The sequence below is a fragment of the Branchiostoma floridae genome, chromosome 18 (genome assembly GCF_000003815.2).
Source record: "Branchiostoma floridae strain S238N-H82 chromosome 18, Bfl_VNyyK, whole genome shotgun sequence".
NCBI classification, from domain to species: Eukaryota; Metazoa; Chordata; class Leptocardii; order Amphioxiformes; family Branchiostomatidae; genus Branchiostoma; species Branchiostoma floridae.
Genome location: NC_049996.1, coordinates 7699673 through 7709012, shown reverse-complemented (window position 1 = coordinate 7709012; position 9340 = coordinate 7699673).

Genomic DNA, 9340 nt, shown 5'->3' with positions numbered 1-9340 from the left:
ATTTACGAAGTTATAAATTTAAGATATTGTTTTACCTGACATTGTTGTTCCTTTTTACACACACGCTATTATTAAAAAAGACGTCTGCAAATGCCGTCACCCAAAATTCAAATGAGCATCTCACTTTGGTCACAGTGGGTAGCTTTTCGAAACAAATCTAGACCAAAAGCTTTAGTTACAGAGCTGTAAGAATGTTGTATATCCTTCAGAATGCTATTTTATGTCATTTTTTCGTAAACATTTGAAGTATCTTGGGTATCTGTTTGCTTTTCAGACAGGGCAACAACGCCTTTGCGTTTGGGAGGAAGAGGAGGTGGCTCGTCCTGGGAGGGTTTGCTTCCTTTAGGTGTTTCAGGGAACTTATTTTCAGTAATGGCCTGAGACTGGTCCTGTTCTATGAGGTCATGACCACTAACCATTACAGTAGCAGTGTTTGTGTTGGCCTCAGTGATGGCCTGAGACTGGTCCTGTTCTATGTGGTCATAACCACTAACCATTACAGTAGTAGTGGTGTTTGTGTTCGACCTAGTAATGCTCTGTGACTGAATCTGCTCTGTCTGATCATGACCACTAAGCTTTGTAGTAGCTACAATGTTTTCGCTGTGCTCAGTTACAATTTGAAACTTATTCTGCCCTCTTTTATCGTCAATATTGTTCATTGGAACAGCTAAGGTGTTTAAGTCTGAACCACTCATGGTTTCAGACTGGCCCTGCACTGTCTGACCATTGCCATTGTTAAATGCCACAGCTGTGGTATTTGTGTTGGCCAGACACTGGCCCTGCAATGGCTGAAAATGTTGGTCATTCATATCTTTATATAGGCCAGCATGGCCGCTGGTCTTTACAGTTTCCATATCTTCATACAGATTAGCAGCACCACACGTTTTAACAACAGATGTGGTGTGTGTGTATGTTTCTCCGGTTGCTTGATAATCATCACCGGTTATTTCAGGACATGTAGTTTTTGGATGATTTGCTTGTGTTTCATTATACATAGGATTTGGCTTTAAAGCTGCAAGCATTTCATTTGGAGACAACCCTTGACATGTTTGACCATGGTTACTTGTTACTACAGTAGATGCGGTGTTTTGGGTGCTCAGACCAACTGCAGGACCTGGACCTGGTGTGTCACCAATACCGTAGTTTTGATATCGAATCAAATCCTGATACTGACCCTGGTCGGCTTGACCGCTTGCGTTCACTGAAACTGTTACACTAGCTGTAGTGTTTGTAACATTTGGAAACTGAGTACTTGCAATTGTAGTGGTCGCCTGGGGCCGGCTTTGCACTATTTCCTTCGGAATGCTGTTTTTTACAGCATCTGCTTTGTCATTTTTGCTCAAAACAGCTTGAAGGGTTGTTGGGCATGAAGGGGGATTTTTAGCCCTCCTCATCCTCCGTATTGTCATAATGATGGCAACAATGATGGCAGTACCAGCTATTGAACCACAATTAGATCCAATAACAACAAATAGTAGCCTCGGGGGAGATTCAAGGGAATTGTTCCTTTCAGTCGTTGTTTCAGCTGTTAAAACTTCCCTCTTTTTATCAGCAAACGGCGTTGGAAATAAGACATTTACTGGACGTGACTGCGAGCCAGCATTGTGTTTAAAGTACCAATGATAGTGGGAGGTTGCATAGTTGGAACAGCTATTAGCGCTTTCAAATTGGTTGTCAACAAACTCTGTGGAGCCAACATTATTTTCTGAATCAGTATTTCTCTCTGTATTGCTAGTTGTAGACACTGGAGTTGACGGAAATGAGGATATGGTATGAAGAGCCAATGTTGATACAGTTAATTCCTCACATATGAGGTCTTCAGGATTGATATCTTTCAGCATTTTGTTCACCAAGTTAGCAGGTCCGGTGCATGATATCTGATTTTCAAATGAATGAGACCCGGTCATTTTAAGCCTGAAGGGAACCATTCTACAGTCACACTGCCAAGGGTTGTAGTACATTTCTACCTTATAAGTTACTGACAAGATTTTATAAATTGACGGGGGAAGGGCGGATATCTGGTTGTCGCTCAGCGTCAAATGATGGAGTTTGGGTAGATTTGAAAAAGTGCAGGCCTGAATATTCGGTATCTTGTTTACATTCAGATGAAGAGTTGAAAGCTTGGGTAAGTCTGAAAATGTGTCAGATTGAAGTCCACTTATCTGGTTGTCCTGAAGATACAACGTGTGGAGCTGGGGGAGATTTGAGAAAGCACAGGACTGAATCTTGAATATTTTGTTGTGAGCCATGTTCAAAGTTTTCAGCAATGGTAGGTTTGAGAATGTGCCACATTGAACGATGGTTATGTTATTGTGGTAAACGTACAAATACACAAGTTTGGTTAATCTTGAAAATGTACCAGGCTGAATGTTTGTTATCTGGTTGTCGCTAAGACACAACGTGATGAGATTTTGTAGATTCATAAATGTGTCTTTGTGGAGATCAGTAATCTTATTCTTAAGAAAGCTCAACCAGTTAAGTTTGAATAGAGTGGGGAAACGATCTAGGGCCATTATACGATTTTCACCAAAGTTAAGCATCCACATGTTCTTATATCCCGTCAGCACATTCATATCTGACTTACTTAAAGATGTAATTGTATTATCACTCAGGTCCAAGATATTTAAAAATCTTGGTAGGTTCTGAGGGACACTGGTCAGGTTCAAACCTCGACAGTTACCGATATCGGCTCTGCATTCAGCTTCTGCATCTGGCATGCCGAGCTCATTTATGATGATAAGAAGGAAAATAAGCAGTTCCTGTAACTTTCTTTCCATGTTGTCACCTGGAACAAAAACAAGTAGAAACGTTTGGTTTAATACGTTACATCTTTTCCAAACAATCGCATTTGGATATGCTCGGAAGATGTGTCAATTGTCCTTATATAAGTTAACATTTCGCCAAGTGTTGTCGAATTAAAGTATACCTTCACAAATCAGGCGAACAGCATTTGTTTGCTTGTAGCTTGGCATTGTTACAACAATGAGAGAGAAGACTTCTGTCAAAGTATAAATGATTCTAGTGGCTAATACATGCTAAACTTTGAGTTGTTTAATGAGTCAATTTACGTGTGTAAACCAGGCATTTCCCTAGGGTGAGGCCTTCGGCAGAAACGAAAAAATACCATAGATGAAACCCACCATGAAAATTGCGCACACAGATGTTACGCGCATGTATGGAAGCTTGTACGATCGAAGGGTATGTTATCAACAAATAATGGGTAAATAAAAGGGACAAAGCAAAGGAAAAAAGGAGTTTTGGATACGTAACAGCAAAAGCCTTTTCTGTTCCAAATTGATAGATCACGCGCGAAAAAAGCCCACACATGCCTACACAATTTGGGAATTCCTGACAAACGGACGCACACCATGATATTAGGCCAGCTCCTGAGGCGTTGCCAAAAACATAAGAAAACGCCGACAAAGTGACATCGCGGAATCAAACCCAGTTATTATAATGCATATGCAATTGTGAATTCACCAAATATACACAAGTTAACTACAAGTATTATGTTCTCTACTGTCTGTTTGCACTTTTTAGCACTGAATGCCGTCTTGTCGATGCCCTTTTCTTTCCAGAATACTCAAATGGTACATGTTAAGGTACCTGATCGTTTTTTTCCTGTAAAAAACAGTTTTCGATTGAGCATACATATGTATGCTGCTGTTGCTGATTGTCTAAGTTGGCTTTTTGCATATCAACATTCACAATGTGAATAATAACGGTTTACAGAATTTCAAGGTCACAGTAAGTCGTGATGTTCCGTTGTGAATGGACCAGTAACTGATTCCAGTCATCGAAATTTTATCATTTTCCTTCTAAACGTCACAAAATGTTGTGTTTGCGAGTTAGCAGAACATCAGTCTGACTCAACATCATTTAAACGAAAACTTTTGAAGGCTACATACAACAGATTCAGTAACAGGTACTTGCTGTGTTTCCGGTTTTTACCTGGCTTAGAGACCACGCTAGTTTTTCGCTCGCTTTCTTGTTCATTTTGTGCCATTGTTATGCCTAATGCCAGTTACTAATCTAAATTTAAATATTGTTATGATGATGCTACTACTGTATATATTATTGCATAGTCTATGTTGTGCCATGTATGTACTTTATGTGCGTGAGAGCAGCCTTCAAATGTGCATTTGCACCTGTTTCGCCCTCCCCTTCACTCTGTGATGAATCCAAATACAGAAATATCCACAGAGGTTAAAAATCTGTACTTCAAAATCTGTGACGCACTTCATATCATTTGTGACACCGAACACAGTTTGTATTAGTGTGTATTGATTGTTTAAAGCTACCTATTGGCATATCAAACGTAAACTGATAACCGGCTCCACAAAAAGATTGCTTGTTAGGTTTAGATCTTAAAAGATCTAAACCTCAAGAAATATTCACAGTCACAGAGGGTAAAGATTTGTGCATCTAGATCTGCCTATTCAATATTAGAATTTATCGTTTTGTTTGCTCAAGGTTGCTCAAGATTACACATCCAATGAATAGAGAGTGGAATCAATTGTAGAGAAAAACATTCGCACTCAAAATATTTGGCTGTTGTACCGGTTCCACACATCGAGATTGCTTGGAAGATCTTAACGTTAAGAAATATCCAGAGGTTAAAAATCTGTGCACCTAGATCTGCATGCCTATTTAATATTAAGATTTTGCGGGTTGTTTACCCAAGGTTGCCTTTTACTCATAATAAAGAGAGGTAAGAATCATAGAGAAAAAACATTCGCACTCAAAATATTTGCCCTTACCCAAGTAGCGCTTACCGGTTCCACACATCGAGATTTGTTTTAAGATCTAAACGTCACGAAATACCCACAGAGATTAAAGATCTGTGCATTAAAATCTGACCGTTATTAAAGCACAGCATGTCGTATGTTACACCCATTCCTTTTAACATCAGGGTGCCTTAATTGTCTAGATCTGCCCATTCAATATTAAAATTAAGAGAATTGTTTGCTTAAAGTTTCAGTTTACTCATGTGATGAATAGAGAGAGACAACAATGATAGAGAATATAATTCGCACTCAAAATTTTTGGCTTTACCCAAGTAGCGCTTACCGGTTCCAAACATCGAGATTTGTTTTAAGATCTAAACGTCACGAAATACCCACAGAGATTAAAGATCTGTGCATCAAAATCTGACCGTTATTAAAGCACAGCATGTCGTATGTTACACCCAGTACTTTTAACACCAGGGTGCCTTAATTGTCTAGATCTGCCCATTCAATATTAAAATTAAGAGAATTGTTTGCTTAAAGTTTCATTTTACTCATCTGATGAATAGAGAGAGACAACAATAATAGAGAATATGATTCGCACTCAAAATATTTGGCTTTACCCAAAAAGGGCTTACCGGTTCCACATATCGAGAGAGGTTAAAGATTTGTGCATCAAAATCTGACCGGCATTAAAGCTCAACATGTCGTATGTTACACGCGGTACTTTTAACATCAGGGTGTCTTAATTGTCTAGATCTGCCTATTCAATATTCAATTCAGCGGTCCGTTTACTTAAGGTTGCTTTTTTTCTCATCTGATGAATAGAGAAAGGCCACAATTGCAGACAAAAAACATTCGCACTCAAAATATTTGGCTGTTACCGAAATAGGTTTGTGCCTAAAAATCTACAAGCAATACTCGAAGATCAACATAGAGAAAAAAAACGAAAGCTTTTCTTTCCATGAATATTTTCACAATGTTTCCCTATTTTTACCATAATGATTGTATTTAATGAAAAATTATATTTCCATGTTTTTACCATAATGATTGTATTTAATGAAAAATTATATTTCCATGTTGCCATATGAAATAATCATCTTATAAAATAATTAAATAAATGTGTAATGTATTTGGCAACAAATGTAAGAAAAATTCCTTCCCCCCATGGCAATGGGAGTATTGTGCAACTACATCAGAGGCTATACAATAGCCAAATTTTTCTTACTTCTGACGAAAGTTAACTTTTAGGTACGATGAACAATGTGTATCCTAGCTGTCTACATAGGCAAATAAGCATGGAAGTTAACCTCATCTTACCTTTCAATCTTTACAAGCGGTTTTTAGCCGGCCGCCATCTTACCAACTGTTGGACTGGAACACCTTTTTTCCCCTGTTGTTGCTGCCTTGCTTGTTGCACATCTGCTCTGTGTAGCCGTTTTGTTCGTAGCTTTTGTTTATATGGGCGTGTCACATTACATTGTATCAATCCGCGACGCTCGGATGAAAATAGTCCCCTGCAAAAGCCGTAGAGGTTCTTATGTGTAAATTTTGTTGAATAATTGAGGAACTTTGTATGAGTTAAAAATATTGGAATTTGCTTTGTAAATTTGGGCTAGAACAATTTAATTTTAGACGCTATGTATAAGAGAGCGTAAAATGCGAACGATTCGGCAATTTCGATTCAATACCTTTGCCAAGAAATGTAATGCTGTTCGTAGCGTTTGTCTGTGGTTTGGCATCAGGAATGAAGAAGATTAGGATTGATTGCCATCATAATTAAATTAGATCTTGTTCTATGAAAGACATCATTTGGTACCTGTAAGATTTTGGGCTCCTGTTGCCTTTATTGTGTACTGCAGTAGAATTTCCTATTTTCTCCCTTCTTTGTGTTCCGAACATGTTTGGCAATGTGTGTGGATAGATAGCTTTATTGCTTGGGACAATAAACAATGACGAGTATATACGTATTATTGGGATTTTATTTATTAAAAAACCTAAATTTTTTAATATTACAATACACTGTAATGATAGAAACTGTGCTCTCATTCAGAAAAGCTCCGCTGGTAAAAGCTACGTTTGTCGTCTGAATTTTGACCGTACGTTTAGACAAAAACGAGCCAACACGAGCCAAAAAAAGAGCCACGGACTAATATAAACACAAGTCTGATCAAAGGAGAAAAAACATTGAAGCCTATTCTTTGATGCCACCATTTTATGATGAAAACTCAAAATACTTTCTTTCCAATGATGAGTATTGTTTGATAGAATTCCTGAACTGGCCAAATGTAGTAACTCTTGTACACTCATAAATGGTTTGGAAAGAGCGTATTCTCCATTAAAATAGGCAGCAACAACTATCATTGTGTGTTTTGGCATGCAAGCTAAAAATGTTGAAGCAGATATCCCTACCTTTCAACCAATACCCAGATACCAACGTTTCTATCTACGTTCCATTGCTTTACATCGATGTTTAGAAAAAGGGAAACCTTATCAGACGTATACAGCAGTTTGGAATTTTTAGTTTCAAGCAGTTGACCAAAGACATCATAGGGACTCAATTTGATAGAAGACCCCGTCTGTAAGAAACACAGAACTGTTTGCAGTTAAGGCCCATTCACACAAGAGCAAGAATGAACCGAAATGCCGTCAGAATGAAAATTATTTTCTGTTCCTGCCAATTCGTAGTGTATTCTAGAAATTCTTACTGCATTTCAGATATTCCAGATATTTGTGCCCGTTCTGTTAGCTGGACCGAAACTTTTTGGCATGCTAAAAACTTTCGAGGTGCATTTGAAGTGGAGAAATATCGAACGACATTTAAAGGGTATTCTAAGTGTATCTTTACTATTCTAACTGCAGTATGACCGCTTTCTATGGCATTTCAACATCATTCGAAAATTTTTTATCTCATTCGATGGACAACCGAAATGGCAAGCCACTTCGAATCCTGTCAGAATGTAGCCAAAAGAATATCTGGAATGCAGTTAGAATGTCTAGAATACTCTATGAATTCCAAGATTAGAAAAGAATTTTCATTCTGACAGCATTTAGGCTCATTCCAACTCGTTTGAAGGGGATATAAGGTCTTTTTGGAATTGCCACTCAAATGTGGCACGAATTTTGCAAATACTTCATTCCGGCTGGTTCTGCTTGATTCCTACTAATACGGTTTCAGTGTGAAGGCACTACAGCGGCCAGTGTTTGTTGACTTTTCCAGGCTACCAAAAGAAACAAGGACCATATACTAGCTATTACTTTTTACATTATATCTTTTGATATTATATCTTTTAAAAACCATCGAGGACATTCGGAGTGAACAAAGTCGCCGACTGATTCATACATCGTGAAAAGCCAAAACAACATTTGCACTCAAAGGAAAAACAATACTTTGCGAAGGCAGTACGTCTTCTGTTGTTCCAACCAAGGATTTTAGATTATGCATTTAAAGTAGGTGTATGTTTTGTGAAAATGTTGATTGTCGTATAATAGCTTTCAAAATTGTTTTTCCAACCATTTTTCTTCCATGTTTCCACGAATATGTGTGTAAATTTGTGATGTCTCACATCTATGATATTGGTTGTTCTTGTACAGGTGCTTCTTGTTTAAAGCATTAATGCAGTAGGAAAAAAATATATATACCTCAGACATTACAATCAACTACCAATTCTGGGTACAGATGTATTTTTTCGATGTGTCTGCATGTATGTGCTTTCTAAAGCTCAGGGCAAAACCCGTCGTAGGTGCTATTTGTCCGCACGTTTTTGGGAGGGCACGTCCGCCACGTTTTTCTGAAAACGTGGGGAAGGAATAGCAAGAGCAGGGAGGGAGTGGGAGTATGTCTCAACGCACGTCACTCGCACGGTTCCGCAAGGTGTACCCGTACCGTGAGCGGCTGCGTGGATCGTTCGTTGCGCAAGTGGTAACTGTACAAACGATGTCTGTGCGATTGCCACGTTACCATATGTAGACCGTACATACATGTGCTCCTTACTCACTCGCATTGGCTGTACATGGCACGCGCGTCGCCCGTACTAGCTCGTACGGGGGGCGAATTTGTTCGAAGTTCTGACTCCGCGTAACGTTCTACGGCGTGTCTGCGTGCGTGTTCCGAAATCCATCAGATTCCGCACGAGTTTTGTACGGAGGCAGTTCTTACCACTTACGGATCCCCAAAGATTGCCCACGTTTTGGTACGTAGACAGTACGTATTTATACGTACGGCGGTTTGTGACCTTAGCTATAGAAGTCATCTGAAAGAGATATAGACCGACGGATAAAGGGAATAACAGAAAGACACACACACACACTTACACGAAGAAATGGTTTATGCGTGGATAGGATAGAAGTCAACTACCGATCAGTCTATATTTAGTACACTGCGTATTAAGAGGGGCTATGCCTTCTGACTTAGACTACACACACACACACACACACAAGCACACACATATATATACACAGACACACACATACACACACAAACAGACGCACGCATACACAGACACACACACACACAAACACACAACAAACACACAACAAACACACAAACACGCACACAAAAAAACACAAACACACACACTGATAGACACAAACACACACACACAAGCACACAC